The sequence below is a fragment of the Hyla sarda genome, chromosome 6 (genome assembly GCF_029499605.1).
Source record: "Hyla sarda isolate aHylSar1 chromosome 6, aHylSar1.hap1, whole genome shotgun sequence".
NCBI lineage: Eukaryota > Metazoa > Chordata > Amphibia > Anura > Hylidae > Hyla > Hyla sarda.
The window spans coordinates 153658364-153679716 of record NC_079194.1 but is presented as its reverse complement, the minus strand read 5'-3'; positions in this window follow the sequence as shown (position 1 = coordinate 153679716).

The window sequence follows — 21353 nt, the reverse complement described above, 5'->3', positions numbered from 1 at the left end:
CTAGTAAAAGGCATGGGAGTGATGTATTAACTGCAGTCTCCTGCTTCTGTACGTATAGGGGGAGATTTATCAAAACCTATGTAGAGGAAGAGTTGTGCAGTTTCCCATAGCAACCAATCAAATTGCTTGTTTCATTTTTCACAGGTCTCTTTAAAAATGAAAGAAGCAATCTGATTGGTTGCCATGGGAAACTGCACCACTCTTCCTCTACACAGGTTTTGATAAATCTCCCCCATAGTGTATGTAATGTGCGTACAGGAGTGTAGACTCACGCTGCAGGCCTTGTGAATATGTAATTTCTTCACACGGCCTGCCAGAGAATCCATTGAGCCCGGCCTCATGCAGGATTGGTGGAAAGGTGAGTGTTTTTTTTAGAGGAGCTAACTAGTGTGGGCCCTACCTCCATTGGGCCACTAATTACATGGGGACATGACCTACCTAGGGAAACTACCTACTGGGGGCATGACCTACCTGGGGGCACTATCTACTGAGGGCACTACTTAACTGGGGGGCACTATAATATAACAAAAAAAAATATTACCTACTGGGGGGCATTACTTACCTCGGGACATTACCTACTACCAACCTACCGGGGAATTACCTATGACCTACCTGGGCGCATTACCTACTACCTACTGGGGGCATCACTTTCTACCTATCTACTGGGGCATTACCTAATAGGGTTGGGGAAATTACCTACCCACTACCACCTAATCCTCCTGCCAACACACTAACCTATTCCCTACTATGCAGGAAACCAAGGGGGCATTATTTGGGGCACTGGGGATAAGAAACAGGTGAGAAATGTGCTGAAAAAGGGTGGAGCTAATATTTTTGTTTTCTTGCAGATTCTGTGGTGATGAGTCATGGTTGGAAGAAGACTTCCTTATGGTCTGACCAAGACAAAGAAGAAAAGGAAGGAGAATGACTCCAAGAAGACGCCTCCTGTGAGTCACTTATATGGTCTAAAGAGCATGTGTAGAGCTAGGGGTCTTGTTTTTCGTGTCCTGTGTTTTAAAAAAAAATTGGGGAGGGGCCCTGTCGGCGCACCATACTTAAGGCCATGTGAATGTACTTTAAACTGTATTATGTATTTTTTTTTTTTTTTAATGTATTTACAAACTGTACCAGAATACTATTTGTCACATTACCTTAGCAAGGTTTCGGACTGGAATTGCCCTTCCTCAGGCTGAAACAAAAAAGAGCCCAAATTACAATCAGAAATTCATAATCCAATGCAATGCACTACATTGAAAATGTATGATAGTGTAACGTAACCTCTCTTTGTGCATACACACAATTTTATGGGCATAAAATGAAACTACATACCCTCTTTTCATTAGTTTTTTGGTCATTATCTGTAGCCTTTAAAAACTGCCTTTTTAATGCAAAAAAACAGCTGCAGTTTTTAAAGGCTAAGTATAATGTGTGAACATGTCCTAAAATGTGAGTTTACTGGGGATCCTCACTGATCATCCCTCTCTGCTCTTCGCATATGCGCATATTCGCAAATATTGAGTCCTCCCTTCTTTAATGGTATATGGTACTAATGGGCTAGTGCATTAACTCTGGGATTTTTTGCCTGTTGAAACCAATAGGCCCATTGTGGTCTATGGGGATCTCATGGTATGTAAAACTGTAAGATAAGCAGGAGGGACTTGGCAGTACAGTGTATGGGAGACCCGTGCGTTGGTTTGAGTCCCGGGGTGGGACAGAGTGTTACAGTGTTGTGGTTTAACATTTTTACTCGTGATTGACAAATGTAGGTAAATTGGTAATTAAGAAAGCCTTTGAACCGTGGGAACTAGGTCAAATGGCAATTAACTGAGTGTTTGAACCTTGGAAACTAAGTTAATGGGCTATCAAATATGGGTATTGGGGTTAATTGAAACTGGATGTAATGTGTAAGGCTGGGTATGAATGAATGAATGGATGGGAGGTTAAGGAACATAGGGGGAGATTCAGTTGCCCATAGCAACCAATCAGATTGCTTCTTTCATTTTTAACAAGGCCTTTGAAAAATGAAAGAAGCAATCTGATTGGTTGCTATGGGCAACTGGGCAACCTTTACTCTGCACAGGTATTGATAAATATCCCATTTAGAGGGAGATTTATCAAAACCTGTCCAGAGGAAAAGTTTCTGAGTTTCCCATAGCAACCAATCAGATTGCTTCCTTCATTGCTTCCTTCCTCTGATTGGTTGCTATGGGCAACTCAGAAACTTTTCCTCTGGACAGGTTTTGATAAATCTCCCCCATAGGGGGAGATTTATCAAAACCTGTGCGAAGGAAAAGTTGTCCAGTTGCCCATAGCAACCAATCAGATCGCTTCCTTCATTTAGCAGAGGCCTTGTGAAAAATGAAAGAAGCGATCTGATTGGTTGCTATGGACAACTCATCAGCTTTTCCAGGAAAATCTGCTGAATTGCCCATAGCAACCAATCAGATCGCTTCTTTCATTTAGCAGAGGCCTTGTGAAAAGTGATAGAAGCGATCTGATTGGTTGCTACGGGCAACTCAGCAGTTTTTCCAGGAAAGTAACATTTAACCACAACACTGTAACACTCTGTCCCACCACGGGACTCGAACCACTGCACGGGTCTCCCATACACTGCACTGCCGAGACCCCCTTGCTTATCTTACAGTTTTATATACCGTGAGATCCCCATAGACTACAATGGGCCTATTGGTTTCAACGGCCAAAAAATCACAAAGTTAATCCACTAGCCCATTAGTTCCATATAAAGAAGGGAGGGCTCAATATTCGCGAATATGCGCATATGCACAGAAATTTTCGCATATGCATATAAAAAAATAAAAATGTATATAACGAATATGCAAATTTCGCGAATATATGATGAATATTCGTTCATATATTCGCGAAATATCGCAAATTCTAATATGGCCTATGCCGCTCATCACTATTGGTTATTTAGGTTCTGCTCTTCCTTCTTCAGATACTCTTGCCCACCAATGAATGGTATGGGGGCATGAGCCAATACAAGACAGAAAAGAGTTTGGTAATGGAATATGTCAGCAGGTACTCTGGGGAAAAAAAGGGTTGTATCATTCTTTGCAGCTGCTTTATTGAAATTCAGGTGATAAGTGTTTCCCAAGTTCTGTACTTTTCTCTTCTCGCAAAGGATTTCCTAATCCTATCAAGAAAGATCCAAGAAAACAGCGACCTTCTCCTTTCTAACCTTTCCCCAGCAATTAAAAACATGAGCTGACAAAGCAACTACATTTCTAATTAAAGTCCGTAACTCAGAAGCTGCCGTCACACCCACTCAATCCTGCGCTGGCTGGCACTACAGTCATTGATGTTCCAGTACAAAATGTCAGCCCTCCTCTCTGGGACAAATATTGTTCTGATCTATGTGTATTGATCATGCTCAACATTAACTTCAAGTTTCAAAAGTTTTCACATTGTACTAATAATAATAATAAAAAGAAGAATTTCATCAGCCAAGAAGATTGGATTCCCATCAGAACATTGCAAGTGCTTAATAACAATGATAGCTTACTAAAGGCTCAATACTTGTTTGGTAGCCATGAGATCACATCTGGGCTAAGCAAGTATGAGCACAGCGGTAGCTGTCAGTCAATGATTGAAATATATTTAATCGATCTGTTCAGTTCCTGTTCTATAAGATGATCCTGGCAGATCAGACTGCTTATATAACGTGACAATGGAAGAGACAAATGAATCTGCCTGCACCAAAAACTTGGCTTACATGACTAGCACCATATTTTCAATGTGTTATAGAATCTTTTTAGACATCTTTGCACATTTTACCAGAAAGTGGGCAAGGCTTCGCTTAACGGGCATGGCTTAAATGTACTACAAATACATCAAATTATGGAACACATTTTTGGCATAAAATAGATGGTGCAAACCTGGACTAGGCAACATAAAAACTGTCTTGTCAAAGTCCACAAATTAGACCCATTTTCCCAAATATGAATTCATTTCTTAAGCTCACCCTAAAGGTAGCCTGTATATATGCCAGTTTATATTATACATGCCATCCACCCTCCATGCTCCCTTCAACGGTTTCAGAGAGAGACTGCCTCCTTAAAGTGCACCTAAACTTTGAAACAACTTCAGTTGCTCAATCCCCTGTGAGTGGTGTGCCTACATTTTTGCTAAGCTTCCCTTGGAAATCAAAACGCTCAGTGTACAGATATAGTGAAAGTCAAAAAGCAAAGTGACACATCGCTCAGGTCATGTCAGAAGTTGTGTCAAAGTTTAGGAACACTTTAAGGCAGTGCTGATGCTGCTGTGATCACAGGAGTTTCTTTACTAACAAGTTCCCACTACAAACACACAAACAGTTAGCATTTCCTGGTTTGTGTAAGGTATTAAAGTTCATTTGTCACCTGAATTACACCTGTTAAAGGGCTGACAAAGTTCAGCAGGGATTAGTATCCCCATTCAAGCCATATATTTGTATATAGAATTATTTGCTATGCCCCAGAACCAAAATGCCTCTCTCCTCCCACTTTTCTTGTTGATTGAAACACAGAAGGAGCTTGCCCATGGTGGCCCTGTGTAGATTGCCTACTGTGCACACATGTTGAGTCTGTGAGTGATTCTCAACCTGTCAGATTCACTGTGTGTGTGCCGCTATATCAATTTACAACTCATGCACAGGCAATCTACACAGAGCTGCTGATGGTAGGTAATCAATTGGAGAAACAGGTGTGATGTCAGAGGAGAGGAGCTGGTGGGACCATCTCTAAAACATTTTTAATACGAAATAAATCAACAAATCCCATTACAAAATCAAGTGATACAGTCTTGGCCATAAATGTTGGCACCCCTGAATTTTTCTAGAAAATGAAGTATTTCTCACAGAAAAGGATTGCAGTAACACATGTTTTGCTATACACGTTTATTCTCTTTGTGCGTATTGGAACTTAACCAAAAAGGGAGGGAAAAAAAAGCTAATTGGACAATGTCACACCAAACTCCAAAAATGGGCTGAGCAAAATTATTGCCACCCTTTCAAAATTGTGGGCAAAATGAGATTGTTTCAAGCATGTGATGCTCCTTTAAACTCACCTGGGGCAAGTAACAGGTGTGGGCAATATAAAATCCCACTTGAAAGCAGATAAAAAGTAGAGAAGTTCACTTAGTCCTTGCATTGTGTGTCTGTGTGTGCCACACTAAGCATGGACAACAGAAAGAGGAGAAGAGAACTGTCCGAGGACTTGAGAACCAAAATTATGGAAAAATATCAACAATCTCAAGGTTACAATTCCATCTCCAGAGATCTAGATTTGCCTTTGTCCACAGTGCGCAACATTATCAAGAAGTTTGCAACCCATGGCACTGTAGCTAATCTCCCTGGACAGAAGAGAAACATTTATGAAAGGTGTCAATGCAGGATAGTCCAGATGTTGGATAAGCAGCCCCAAACAAGTTCCAAAGATATTCAAGCTGTCCTGCAGGCTCAGGGAGCACCAGTGTCAGCGTGAACTATCCGTCGACATTTAAATGAGGATGACCTCACTGCTGACACAGAGGCATAAAAAAGCAAAACTATATTTTGCCAAAATGAACTTGAGTAAGACAAAATCCTTCTGGGAAAACGTCTTCTGGACAGATGAGAACAAGAAAGAGCTTTTTGGTAAAGCACATCAATCTACTGTTTACCGAAAATGGAATGAGGCCTACAAAGAAAAGAACACAGTACCTACAGTGAAATATGGTGGAGGTTCAATGAAGATTTGGGGTTGCTTTGCTGCCTCTGGCACTGGGGGCCTTGAATGTGTGCAAGGCATCATGAATATGAGGATTACCAACAAATTTTGGGTCACACTGTACAGCCCAGTGTCAGAAAGCTGGGTTTGCATTCGAGATCTTAGGTCTTACAGCAGGACAATGACCCCAAACATACATCAAAAAACACCCAGAAATGGATGGTAACAAAGCACTGGATAGTTCTGAAGTGGCCAGCAATGAGTTCAGATCTAAATCCCATTGAACACCTGGGGAGAGATCTTAAAATTGCTGTTGGAAAAAGGTGCCCTTCCAATAAGAGAGACCTGGAGCAGTTTGCAAAGAGTGGTTCAACATTCCGGCTGAGAGGTGTAAGAAGCTTATTGATGGTTATAGGAAGTGACTGATTTCGGTTATTTTTTCCAAAGGGTGTGCAACCAAATATTAAGTTAAGGGTGTCAATTATTTTGTCCAGCCCATTTATGAAGTTTGGTATGACGTTATGTCCAATTTGCTTTTTTTTCCTCCCTTTTATGGTTTAGTTCCAATACACACAAAGGGAATAAACATGTGTATAGCAAACGTGTTACTGCAATTCTTTTCTGTTAGAAATACTTCATTTTCTTGAAAACTTTCAGGGGTGCCAACATTCATGGCGATAACTGTAGATGCACCTGAAAGTTATTTTCTCACGTCATACTTCATCATCAAGTCAGTGATATTTGTGATGATTATTTTGCTGAATGGCATAATATGTTTAAGCTGATGGCATGCAAGTATACATATCTCCTGGGTGGAAAAGTTTGTTAAACAAAAACAGTCCTTTAGAATACTTCTTGCCAGTAAAGAGTACCCCACTTCCTCAGTAAAGACCCATCCCATTGTATTTGCACTCAGTACTTTGTGTGACTGTACAACACTTTGGACCTTGATCCAGTGCAGAGCTCCTCTACCTTTCAGTCTGCTGAATCTGACTGTAATAGTTTACCATCTGGCATTGGGCTCAGACATGGGATTGTAATGGATTATATTTCAGACAGATTATGTATACTGGGCTCCATTACCAGCGTCACAGTCTCTGTTGTTAATGGTGATGATTGACAGTGTCAGGATAATTAAACTCACCATCTGCACACAATCTTATTGCAATCACTATGTCCAGTTCAGTAGTATCATTCATCAATATAAATAAGTGGACTGGATTGTGACCACGATTGTAATATACACAGTTAGGATAGACTTTAAGGCTATTGTAACACACAAAGTTTTGACCTTTTTTTATTTTTTCTTACTGTGTTTTCTGTGGAATGGTGTTACTTTAAAGTAACTTGTTGCCTCCTAACCTCTGAACAGGGGATAACTTTAAAAGTCTATAGTGCATTAATATACACATGTGCAAGCTGTTTTTATAGTGCCATTTTTTTTCCATTTTCTTTTCAAAAAGCCTTACACCTTAGGTATTGTGCTTTTCTTTGGTATAGACTAGAGATGAGCGAACTTTAGAAAAATTTGATTTGGCCGATTAGCCAAAAAATGAGTTTCAGACTGAATTTATTTGTGGCGAATCGCTATTAAAAATGGCTATTTCTGGCCTACAGAGAGCCTCAATAGGGGTGTAGAGTAGTGTTGAGTGGCATAGGCCATATTCGAATTCGCGAATATTCGCGAATTTATGGCCGAATATTCGTCATATATTCGCGAATATTCGCGTTTATTTTCGCATATGCAAATATTCGCGTATGCGAAAAATAACATATGCGACAATTTGCATATACAAAATCCCGTACAATCAAAAATTCGCATATGCGTAAATTAGCATGTACAAATTTTCGCATAGGCGAAAATTCGCACACCAGTCTCACACAGTAGTATTAGAGCCTTCTTTACACCACACAAGCTGGAAACAGCAGAGAGGGATGATCACTGTTATGTGTACTGTGAAGAAAAGAAAAAAAAAAAAATATTCGTCATTACGAATATATAGTGCTATATTCGTGAATATTCGCGAATTCGCGAATATGCGATATTCGCGAATAAAATTTGTATTGCGAATATTCGCGAGCAACACTAGTGTAGAGCACTTTGCCTTGTCCTAACACACATAGAGAGTGTGCTGTGTTAGTGAAATAATACTGTTATTCAGTATGACATGCAGATTACAGGCATTGCTATTAGAATCACTGCTGCAGAGTGTCGATGTGGCAGCCGGGAGACCATATGGTATCAAAATTGAAGATAATTTAATGTAATTTTAATTTAATTTAATTTATTTAAATTTTTTGAGTACCCATTCTGGTGAGCATCGAGCTGGCGGTCCTCCGCCAGGCGAGATGCAGCCTGTTCCAGCCCGTGCCTCTCAGCGCCCCCTGACTGTGAAGAATGAGAATGCTTCATTTAATCAGTTGTGGTTCATTGTTATCGTTTCAAGCTGTTCCATTGGATTCTTGTGATAATTCCACAGGTAATATGACGTAGATGACCATAGGGCCTCAGTCTTGAAAGTATTACATCGATTTTTTTTAAATTTAAAGATTTATATTAGATTCCCAAGTTTAATGTCCCGGTGTTTACTTTGAACTAATACTGTATGAACACAAAACCCAATCTAACAAGGAGTCACATGGCGGCACAATTGCAGAGCCTAGAGGTGGCAGCAGCATGAGGAGACCATAATCTGTCAGAATTACACAGCATGGAATTGGATGCAGCACGAGGAGACCATATAGTGGCAGAATGACCCAGTCTGGAGGTGGCAACAGTGTGACAAGACCATAGGGCCTCACAATAGAGAAGATTAAAGATATTTTTGAAATTTGAAATTGAAGATTTTAGATAACATTTTAAAAGTTTAATTTAAGGTGCCAACAGCATAAGGAGACTATATGGAGGCACAATTACACAGCCTGGAGCTGGCGTCAGCATGAGTACACAATAGGGCTTCACAATCCCTAAGATTAAAAGATGAATTTTAAAATTTAAATTGAAGATTTTGAAATAGAAATTTAAGATTACACTCCCAAGTTTTAATGTCCCGAGCCCTGGTGTGTGGTTACAAAAGACCAAATCTAATAAGGAGTCACATGTCACATGGCGGCGCAATGACATAGCCTGGAGGTGGCATCAGTATGAGAAGACCATATAGTGGCTGAATGACCGCCTGGAGTTTGTGGCAGCATGAGTAGAACATATAGTGTCTGATTGGCATGGCCTGGAGTTTGTGGCAGCATGAGGAGACCATATCGTGTCTGATTGGCACAGCCTGGAGGTTGCTGAAGCATGAGGAAACCATATAGTGTCTGAATGGCACAGCTTGGAGGTGGCTGAAGCATGAGAAGACCATATCGTGTCTGAATGGCACAGCCTGGATTGTCTGAAGCATGAGGAGACCATATAGTGGCTGAATGGCACAGCCTGGAGGTGGCAGCAGCAGCATCAGGAGTCCTGAAAGTGACCCAGTGATAGAGTGGTGTGGTGGGTGGCAAAAACGGTACCCGGTGATGAAGGTGGGTGAAAAAAGGTCTGATGCGGAGGAATGTTTGTAACTGGAGAGCAACACCTTAAATCTGTTTTTACACTATCCATATTTGTGAAGTGTTGGTGGGGCACCATGCTCAATCTACTCTGATGCTTTAGGCATTGGTGTGTGAAATCCTGGCTGATCCATGCCTGATTCATCTTCACAAAAGGTAAGTCTCTCCACATTTTTCATTAACAGACAAGTTCTCCTTGGGGTGACTATGGCCCCGCCGCACTAAACACTCGGTCTTTTTGCACACTACTGGCCGGGCAGGACAGCTTTTCCAGGGCAAACTCTGCTAGTTGCGACCAAGTTTTGTTGTCCAGAAGTGCAGCGGATCTTCACGGTGTGTTGCCATGGGCATGTCAAGGTATGCCACCACCTGCTGGTTCAGGTCCTGCTCCAGGTCTAATTGCTGCTGATCAGTTGCTTCACTATGCGGGTGAAGAAAGGTACTCATCAGCAACTGTAGACTCAGGCTGATGCTGATGGAGCTGGTACTGCCCCTGCCACCCCACCCCTCCCCAGCAGCCATGGCAGTGGAATGTGAGCCCAGAGCCCCCCCCCCCGATTCAGACCTGCGAGAGGATGGACAAAGGATAGGCATCGGCCAGCTGACTACATAGGATGCCTCTGTAGTAGGTCAGTTTGTTCTCCCTCTCCGTGGGTGTAGAAAAGGCCCCCATTTTGTGGCGGCAGCGAGGATCCAATAAGGTGAAGAGCCAGAAGTCATCCCGCTACTGAATGGTGACAATTCAGCTGTCACTTTGCAAGCAAATGAGCATGCATTGTGCCATTTGTGCAAGTGACTCAGAGGGACTCTCTGCCTCCATCTCCACTGCATACTGCCACGGTGTGTCTGGGTCCTCTGTCTCGCCTTCCTCATAACCCTCTAGCTTCTCTGGCTGCTCCTGCTCCTCTCCTGTCAGATTACTAGAAAAACCACCCATTTGGCGAAACCTTAACTGTGCCCAACTGTGCCTCTCCCCCTCCTCCTCCTCCAGTTCAGCCCCCACAGTGCTCATGTGGCCGTGAGATGTAGTCGCTATGTCTCCAGTGCCCTGACCAGCCATCGTTTCCAACACGTGTTGTAAGAAATGAAGCAGTGGAATGACGTCGTTCATCCCGTAATCCTGGCGACTTACTAATAATGTGGCTTCCTCAAAGGGCCTGAGCAAACGTCAGGTGTCACGTATGAGCTGCCACTGGTTCACATTGAAGTTACACAGGAGAGAACCCCTATCCGCTTGGATCATCAAGAAATCGGTGATGACTTTCCTCTGTTCGTACAGTCGGTGCAACTTATTGAGGGTGGAATTCCAATGTGTGGTACTTCACAAATCAGACTCTGTTGGGCGATACCGTTCTGACGCTGCAGCTCAAGGAGGGTGTGCTTTGCAGTGTATGAGTGGCTGAAGTGCATGCAAAGTTTCCTTCCCATTGTTAGGAGGGAGGAACACTTCAGGAACCACTTGACAACCAGATTGAACATGTGTGCCATGCAGGGCACATGGCTCAGCCTTCCCAGTCACAGCACAGACAAGATGTCCTTCCTGTTGTCAGTCACCATGGTTTTCATTTCCAGTTTTCGTGGAGTGAGCCATGCGCCAATTTCTTTACGAATTACTTTTAGCAGTTCCTCTCCTGTGTGACTCCATTCGCCAAGGCAAACCATGTGAAGAACAGCGTGACACCGCCGTGCCCTGCACACATGGTATGCTGAAGGGGCACTGAAGCTTGTCTGGGCAGTGGAGGCTGAGGACGGGGTGCAGGATGAGGAGGCGGAGTCGCACACTCTCACAGGACCAACGGCCTGAGAGCATGGAGGAGGAAGCGGCGTGACCTGTCCAAGTTGGTGTTGTGGCTGTGCAGGAACCACATTCCCCCAGTGAGCCGTGAAGGACATGTATTGTCCCTGACCATAGTTACAGCTCCAGACGTCGGTGCTGCCATACACTTTGGTAAACAGCGACAGGCTCAAGGACTGGCTCACCTTCTCTTCCACAAAATTGTGCAGGCCTGGTACTGCCTTCTTTGCAAAGATATGATGGCTTGGCACTCTCCACCTCGGCTTGGCACAAGCCATCAGTTCACTTGAAAAGGGAGGGACTGCAGCACCAAGACAGGAGCGCATTCAGCTTCTGCACCATTGGATGAGTAGGCGCATACTGTTGTCTCTTGGACATGGCTTCGCCAATGGATTGTTGGCGGAATTACTTACTAAAAGTAGAAGGAGCAGGAGCATCTGGAGCGACAGAAGGAGAGTCTGACACACAGCTCCCTTCGGTTGAGGTGGTGGAGCCTTGGCTGGCTGAAAGAGGAGCGGCGTGCCACTGGGTGATGCAGCAGGCTGGACCACTACTTCGGAGCCATGGTTCTCCCAGGCCGCTTTATGGTGGCAAAGCACATGTTGACGCAAGGCCATGGGGCCAACATTGGGACCCTGGCCACCCTTCACCTTCTGCCAACATATCTTGCATGTCGCTTTGTTAACCTCTTCTGGATGCTTGATAAAAAACTGCCACACCACCAAATAGCTGATTTTCCCACCAACAGCCCGCACTAATTGACTGCTACTGCTGCCGTCTCTGGGAACCCCAATTCCACTACCTCCTGGGAAGGTAGGCTGCCGCGAAGCAGGTGATCTCCCCTGGGCACGTTTGTGTGGTGAAGCACTAGGTGGAAAGCTTTGTGGGGGTGTAGGGTAGTAGGGGTGTTGCTGTTCAATATAATAAAGGGCGCTGTTAACCCTTATCACTTGTGACGCCAGGGTGAGGGTTAAACTCTGTAATAATGCTGGGCCTATCGCCACTCTTCCCAAGAGCGATAGGTGAGTGTAGAATAAATAGATTGTCCACAGCAGCGCTGAAACTTGAAGGAATCTTTACTGAAGATTTTCTGTATATGCATTAACGATAACAGTCCAGATAACAGAGTCTTTACAAACAGCACAGCAGTGATTGACAGATGCTTAGGACCGGAAAGTTCCCTTTAGGTTTTGAGGATTGTATTTGCATAGATCCACTGGATTTAGGGGTTAGATTAGGTCCAGAGGTCTTGCTGAGATAGCGGGGAATTGTAAGAACTATCCGTCTCTAGCGCTAGCCTAAGCCGCAAGGCTTTGGGCCTAGTAATTTGTCTTGTAAGCTGCGGAGGTCCTACCTCGTTCAAAGTCTGCAACCCAAGAGAGCGACAATATGGCGCAGCTCCCTTATATGGGCAGGGGCCGGCCGTTTTGGATTGGTCCAATAAGCTGTCACTCACCGATACAATGTATTGTGGGTGATCACATGTCCAAAACCACTAGGTCCTTTAGCAAAACCATAGAGTTCTGCAACCAGGTCACATGACCCGCAGGTCCTGCGACGCTAAAACAGATAGATAGATAATATTTACAAATATTAAATGACTAAGGGGTGACTAGGGGTTAAATGAGGAAAGCGAACCCTGACAGTCCTAGGGACTCTAACTTTGGGGACTAATAACCAAGGCACAGTATGAAATATGGTGCCGGGACACCATTACTTAAAACAAGTCGACCCCGACGCCTGTCCCCTAAGGTAGAGGGACTAGGACAAAGACAGAATTATTAAACATTCTATGTACACTCTGAAAACATTTTCTTTTAGTCTGACTAGTATCTTTACTAGACAATTATGAAGCTTACTAGACATTATGAAGCTATCTAGACATTAGTTTCTAGCTCCTTAGACATTTTTTATAGCTCTCTATACATGAGGCTAACTAGACATTAGTACAGCTCTCTATACCTTTAGTTTCAAGCTGACTAAAACATTTTTGAAATCTCACCACATTTATTTTTGTTTTGCCACGATGAGTCACCTGTTAGTACACAAAAAGGGTATATTGGCTTGCCTGAGGCTCTCTACCAATAAGATTAGCTACTAGGGTCTATCGGCTACATGCTATTTACCCCTAGAACACAACAGTATAACCTACCTAGGTTACCTTTAGAAATATGTGTTTAATTTTAAGCTCGCAAGAGCACCTACTGGCCAGGTAGAGCATCTCACACATGTAATAAAGAGAAGAGAAATATGAGTGTACCTAACAGTGGCAGGAATTGGATATCAATAGGCTACAATTCCTAAGTGTTTCTTGAATGTGAGATATATTTTTGTTTTTGTGTATGTACTGAAGAAGACTGAAGTAGTACATTTAAGTGAGCTATTTGGTATACTGAAAAGATAGAGGTAATACATTTAAAGGGATATTCCGCCCCTAGACATTTTATCCCCTATCCAAAGGATAGGGGATAAGATGTCAGATTGCCACGGTCCCGCTGCTGGGGACCCCCGGGATCCCCGCTGCGGCACCGCGCTATCATTACAGCACAGAGCGAGTTCGCTCTGCACGTAATGATGGGCGGTACAGGGGCCGGAGCATCGTTACGTCACGGCTCCGCCCCTTGTGATGTCAGGGCCGCCCCTTTCAATACAAGTCTATGGGAGGGGGCGTGGCGGTCGTCACGCCCCCTCCCATAGACTTGCATTAAGGGGATGGGCCGTAATGTCACGAGGGGCGGCGCCATGACGTCACGCGGCTCCGTCCCCTGTATCGCCAGTCATTACGCACAGAGCGAACTCGCTCTGTGCTGTAATGATAGCGCGGTGACGCAGCGGGGATCCCGGGGGTCCCCAGCAGCGGGACCACGGTGATCTGACATCTTATCCCCTATCCTTTGGATAGGGGATAAAATGTCTAGGGGCGGAATACCCCTTTAAGTGAGCTACTTGTGTTACTATGTGTGCAGGTGCCGAATGTGAATCTTGATATCTTACGGGTAGTTTACTCTGTGCAGTCCTTTGAGACAGGTGCTTGCGATTGGCGACTGGAATGCTACTCTCGGAGGAGCTGGGAGAGTCACCTATTTAGTAACTACTAAAACACCTTTTTAGCATTTTTATACATTTGAATGTACATGTATACAAGAATTATTTACGTTTTTAGTTTTTTAGTGTACACGCACATCTAGCGGACATTTTTTTCGTGTACAACACTTACTTTTTATGCACACAGACATAAAGCAATTTTTTTTTCGTTGTACAAGAACCATATACATTCTTATTATACAAGCTTACATATTTATTAACACTCCAACAAGGTTCAGGCGGATACATCTGATAAGTGCAATTTTTTGCAAGAAAGTCGCATAAATATTGGGTTATATACACAAAACTGGCGTGTAAAGATCTGCAGTCCACCTAAACTAGGAGTCTTTCGATAGAACACGGCCTTACCACAATCAGCCGGGCACAAAACTTATGAATCTCCTACTGGCTAGGAGTCTCTTGACCTGATGGTCAGGCACAAAGCTTAATGATTACGTTGCTGAACTTGGAACTGGAACAGTCTTAGCACAGTCCTGCTAGGCACAGTTTCTTGAACTTGGGTACTGAAAAACAAAATTGGTTAGCAAAGAAAAGCAATAGACAATATTTTACAGTCCTTCAAAAAATATTCCTCCAAACTTTTCTTGTGCCTCTTGTAGTTCCCCTATACCTTCCAACATCTGGAGAAGGCAAGAAGTTAATGTAACTCTCCCACACCACATTGGTGAGAGTAGAATGGGTAACAGTAGGATTCAAAGTGACCAGAGGTTTACTGGTTGGGATCAAGGTTGGTGCATAAGGTTTTAGCCCCACCTCCATGCCAGGAGTGGGCCAGAGAACTTTCGTTGGTACCCTGGAAGCAGGAAAAACTCTCCACGTCGGAAGAGGGCCTTGGTACATACGTTGGTACCTGTGCAGGAGGCAAACTCTCATTGCTCCGAGAGGGCCTAGGTACGTACGTTGGAACCTCTGGAACAGACAAACTCTCATTGCTCCGAGAGGGTCTAGGTACGGTCTTTGGTGCCCGCAATTTGGGCCAACTTTCTTGGTCTTGAGCAGGTCTTGGCACTTTGCTGTATGGAGAAGATGCCTGATGCTGTAGAGGCTCCTCCTCCTTGAGTATCTCCTCATCCTTAAGTACGGTGGTGAAGGCATCAGGAGCAGACCATTTCTGCCTCAGGTTGAAGGGATCCAATTCCCAATCTGTAGACGGAAAGTATTTGAAGGGAAGCTGTGTTGGGGCTGTTGGTCTTGTGACCACTGCAGCCCATTCTCCACTCAGGCTCTGGACGGCGGTGTACTCCACTATCTCACCCACCTCCAGAGAGTAGAACTTTTTATGAAGATATGGCCTCTGTACTGCTCGACGGTTTACGAGGATGGTTTGCCCTGTATGGCAATCTAGGAGTGCCCCATAACCTCTGACCTTGTCGAACTTGGCCACAGTTGCTCTTTTTCGTTCTAAAGGCTCCTCCCCTTTTCGGGGGTGATCCCACTTGTGGATGTAGAGTGCCTCCATCTCTTTAGTATTCTCCTGATAACAAATTGTTTCTTCAGGAGGCAAATGCATATGCTTTGGGGCGTACAGTTCTCTGTATCAGGCCTTTAATTTGTCCATCAACTCAGCGGTTGACGGGCCCTTTCTCTTTATGCGGTTGGAACTGGTGGGAGTGGCTTCCCAGGTATAGGCTGTAGAACTGCTCGATCAGTCCCGGCTTGTCCCCAAAAATCCACTGGGGCAAATCTGGTGAGCACAGTCGTGCACGTGGCAAGCTGGATAGGGGTATTTCAGCTTCAGAGCTGGAGGAGGAAGAAAAGGCCGCCTCTGGCGGTGTACTCACTGCAGACTCCTCCGATGGGATTTCGGCCCATGAGCCCCAAGTTCTGTGGTGAGGGGACAATCTCACTGGTGATGCACCTCCAGGTGTCCCTGCACTCTCCGCTGGAGGTGTGTCTGGCCAGTCATCGTCGTCATCGGGCAGTGGGGGAAGATTGCAGGCCCCCTCTTCGTCCAGTGACAACCGCTGCAGACGGTCGGCAATATCTTGGAATAGTTGGGCTGCGACTGCCACAACTTTCCGCTGTTCCGGTGCCATTTTGCTGTTCTCACCACGTGAAACGCTGCTCTCCTCCATGTCTGTACTCTCCAGCTCCTTGTGCAGACTGAAGAGGTTGCTGTGCATGGTGTCTTTTATATTGGGCTTCCCCAAAATGGCGTCCGGCAGGAAGGACGTCATTGGTGCAGCCCCGACTTCCTGTCCCCCAGAAATTACTCCTCTGTTTCCAAGTTCCCTTCCGGCTGTGATACAGCAACTTGATAGCCACGCCCAGGGGCAGGATGTGGCGCAGCGCGGGCCTTGTTTGCGTGCTTCTCTGGTAGCAGGTTAACTCTTTCTGTGCCGACCAGACCAGAGGATAGTAGCATGTATTCATTTTGCAGTTTACACATTCTTGCTGTGCATAAATTTTCGCCTCCCCCTTACTTTTCGCGTGGCCCCCTTGTAACGTACACCACACGCACCACTCTCGTACACAATAATGCGGTTTACAGCACATGAATAAAGTCCGTTATATTGGGGGAGTACAGTTTCACTAGTGGCAATAGCAGCAGGCACACACCCAAATCCTGTTTGTGACGCCAAAAAGGCTTTGTGGTGAAGCACTAGGTGGAAAGCCTTGTGGGGGTGTAGGGTAGTAGGGGTGTTGCTGTTCAATATAATAAAGGGTGCTGTTAACCCTTGTCACTCGTGACGCCAGGGTGAGGGTTATCTGTAATAATGCTGGGCCTATCGCCACCCTTCCCAAGAGCGATAGGTGAGTGTAGAATAAATAGATTGTCCACAGCAGTGCTGAAACTTGAAGGAATCTTTACTGAAGATTTTCTGTATATGCATTAACGATAACAGTCCAGATAACAGAGTCTTTACAAACAGCACAGCAGTGATTGACAGATGCTTAAAGTTCCCTTTAGGTTTTGAGGATTGTATTTGCATAGATCCGCTGGATTTAGGGGTTAGATTAGGTCCAGAGGTCTTGCTGAGATCGCGGGGAATTGTAAGAATTATCCATCTCTAGTGCTAGCCTAAGCCACAAGGTTTTGGGCCTAGTAATTTGTCTTGTAAGCTGCGGAGGTCCTACCTCGTTCAAAGTCAGCAACCCAAGAGAGCGAGAATATGGCGCAGCTCCCTTAAATGGGCAGGGGCTGGCCCTTTTGGATTGGTCCAATCAGCTGTCACTCACCGTTACAATGGATTGTGGGTGATCACATGTCCAAAACCACCAAAGGTCCTTTAGCAAAAACCATAGAGTTCTGCAACCCGGTCACATGACCCGCAGGTCCTGCGACGCTAAAACAGTGAGTAATACCATATACATTTATTTATATAGATAATATTTACAAATATTAAATGACTAAGGGGTGACTAGGGGTTAAATGAGGAAAGCGAACCCTGACAGTCCTAGGGACTCTAACTTTGGGGACTAATAACCTAGGCACAGTATGAAATATGGTGCCGGGACACCACATTTGGCTCCATAATTTCCAGTTCTGCCACCATGCTGACTGCCATGCATGCTACCACCCTGCTGGCTCAGTTGCTGCCTCACGGGCAACCTGCAACCCTCTTCTCCTAATGATGATAAGGCCCCTTCTACACCCGGCTCCCAAGTGCGATCGGCTTCATCATCATCGAGTTGTGTCTGCACGTCACTGATGTCCTCCTCAGGTTCATCAACAGTGCCTGCTTTAGGACCCTGAATACTGGCAACGCCGCCTACGTCACTCTCCTCATCACTACTTGCCCGCCTAATGGAGGAAGCGGTGAATGTCTTCTCCACTTCTTGGATGGGCAGTAGCTGCTGACTGTCCTATATTAGATCGTCCTCACTGAATAGTGTAGCTGAACCCACAGCATAAGATACTTCTTTAGGGGAGGGAACAGCATAGGACAGAGGCAATGGGAGGACAGGTACTGCTCCCGGGCCATGCCAACTGAAGGTTGTGTCTGAGGAACCCACCGACTGTTGACTGGGGGTATCAGATGTCACTTGTGATGAAGTGGATGACCGTCTTAACCAATAGATGACAGCAGGTGGGGTGCTGGTCAAGACACGACTGCTAGCTGATACCGGGAGCTCAGACCTCTCGCTGCGACTCCTGCTGCCACTCGCCCCTAGTCTGCTGCAAACTTTGCCTGATGAATTTAGGCCTCTGCCAATCCTCTGTGCACGACCTGGCACTTCTCTTTCTGACATACTTAGTGCGTATATGAGGGGAGTACAATATGCTTCACAATGCTTAAAACAGTATTTGTCTGGAACAGCAGCAGGTGTGTACTTTTGGTTGTCCTTTCACAGTATCTAGGCCCTTGACAGATTAACAGGTACAAAATAGTACATTACTTAGATGTAGGTATGTTCTATGAACTGATGAGGGCATAAAAATGTGCTACAGTACGCTTAAAAAAACTTAGTTTTGCACAACACCAGCATTACACAACAGTGCTGGAGCACACAAAAGCTGTGTACTAAACACAAAATTGTACTCTGTCAAAGACTAAGACTAGTATAACCAGCAGATGATTTGTTGTAGAACAAAGACACAGAATTGCGCTGAAAAATTATTCCTACCTCCTCTGCTAAGGTTTATGAAGTTTAGGCAGCTTGTTGAAATGTATGAGGCAACACACAGCTCTCTGCCCCTCTCTGTAATATAATGCTGTGGAAAGTGACAGGGAGCTTAGAGGGGTACTCCGGTGGAAAACTTTATTTATTTATTTTTTTTTAAATCAACTGGTACCAGAAAGTTAAACAGATTTGTAAATTGCTTCTATTAAAAAAAATCTTAATCTTTCCAGTACTGATTAGCTGCTGAATACTACAGAGGAAATGCTTTTCTTTTTGGAACAGAGTGCTCTCTGCTGACATCACGAAATCAGTGTTCTCTGCTGACATCTCTGTCCATTTTGGGAACTGTCAAGAGCAGCATATGTTTGCTAGGGGATTTTCCTCTGTAGTATTCAGCAGTTAATAAGTACTGGAAGGATTAAGATTTTTTAATAGAAGTAATTTACAAATCTGTTTAACTTTCTGGCACCAGTTGATTAAAAAAAAAAACAAAAAAAAATACTTTTTGACCGGAGTACCCAGTGCCAAATAAATGCAACAGTGGAGCACAGAATACCTCTCCTGCAGCACAGAAGTCAACCAGAGTAATAATTACTATTCAAATCCCCTATTGCTACTGTGCAAACACTTCTTTTCCCCCACCTGTTTCTGTTTACTTGGCTCCAGTGATGAGGTGTGGTGTGAACATGTGACGGCAACAGTAAATTACTTACTGCAGCAGTGATGTGTCAACAGCTCTGAAGTCACTGATGGGGCCAGTGATTAGCTGCAGGGGTCACATGTTGTGTTAGCTCAACAGTAGGTGGAGGCAGCAGCTCAATATTTCTGCAAAAGTTGATATGAAATTCTGTTGCCAAATGAAAAGGTTTAATGTTGTTCCCCAAACCAATGTCATGAATTGTAAGATAACAACATAGGCCCTCATTTACTATTCTAAACCCAACATCTTTTGTTGTTTTTTTTTTTGGCGCATCTTTGTCTGCGACATGTCGCAGACATCGTGCGCCAGTCTGCGACACGATGCAACATTTTTTCCCAACGGACCAGATGTGGATTCTCCCAAACCCGAAAAAGGGGCGTAACCCGATATTTCTGAGCTTTCCCACGTATTTATAAAGGTTTCCAACCCGAATTTGTTGAATTGTTGTGTATTTTTTCCCGACAACTCAGAGGAGTTGGAAACCAAAACCAACAAAACCCACATGCAACAAACAGGATGTGACATAATAATAAATACCAGGGGAAAAAAGCAGTCGGGTAAGAAAGCAAGATAGAATTACAACCCGATTTTCTAAGTAAATGAGGGCCATAATCTTACTGTATGTGCTTGGAAGAGAACCTATATATTATGAAAGTCCAACAATCTGTCATCTCAAAATCTGTCAGCTTCCATAGCCAACCATGGCATGGGCTACTCTGGTTAGTCTAAGGAACTCCCAGGTTTTCACCCATTAAAGGGATTACCCAGGATGGGGCACCGATACCGGAGGCATCGGGGGAACTGATAGGACACCTAAGTTGCATCTGCCTAGTTGTTGCTGACTGGTGGAGTGAGCTAGATTGATAAATAAACAAGCCTGGGTCAGAACCAGGGGACAGCTGAGAAATAGTCATTGCCAAAACAAAGGCCATCATCAATGTTAGGAAAAACCAAGTCTAACCCGGAGACCCCCAACTTGACTTAGAAGTAATAAAGGATCCAGTGAGTCAAACAGTTTGGTCACTTTCCAACTATATAGCACCAGGCTGCAAAAACAGTAACTGTCCCTGAGCCCATAGTTAGGGATTTAAATATTGTGACAAGAGCCCTGGTCACATGAGCTCTCTAATTCTAATGTCTTATTGGGTAGTCAGGTGTAGACTGAGATTGGTTTGGTGGCAGAGTGCACTGGTCACCAGTTATCCAGAAACCCAGATAGCACCAGCAGAAAGACCTTAGGAGTGGTCACTGAGGGGTGAAAAGGTAACACGGAGAGGTAAGTATGTTAGACTATATGTGTGAAAAGATTAGCCATGCTAAAATGAGATACAAAAGATTAGTATTTCACTATTAATAAAAAACAATTCAAAGTCATAGGAAGTTTTTAAATCTTCTTCTATTAGACAATATTGTTACATGTATAGATTTCTGGTTGTCAGTCAGCTTTGTTACAATGTAAAAATTGGTTATTTTTTTTAAGAGCTGAGTCACGTGCTCTCTATCACCCAAGAGCAAGAAAAAGTGCAAATGTGTCACATTTAAAAAAAAACGTGCACGAGGATGCGGTCCATCACAAGCCGAGAGGCTCTCCAACAAATTGGTTATACGGTAGTAGATTCACGTTACCAATACTGTCACACAACTAGGTTGTGTTGCTACTCATGACCCTAAGGAAGAAGGGCTCCTTACATATGGCAAATCATGTAGACCCCTGGCTCTGTAATAACATTATATGGTTGTGTGTATGAGGCTTAATTGGAGTTGTATTCACTTTATAGTGAAATAGTCTGTAACACCATTTGGAAGTCATAAATGTTAACTAAAAAAGTCCTATGCTCCAGTTAAAATAGGAAATAGGTTGAGGCGAATATATATATATATATATATATATATATATATATATAGTGGTCTGGTGGGTGCTTAATAAATGGAA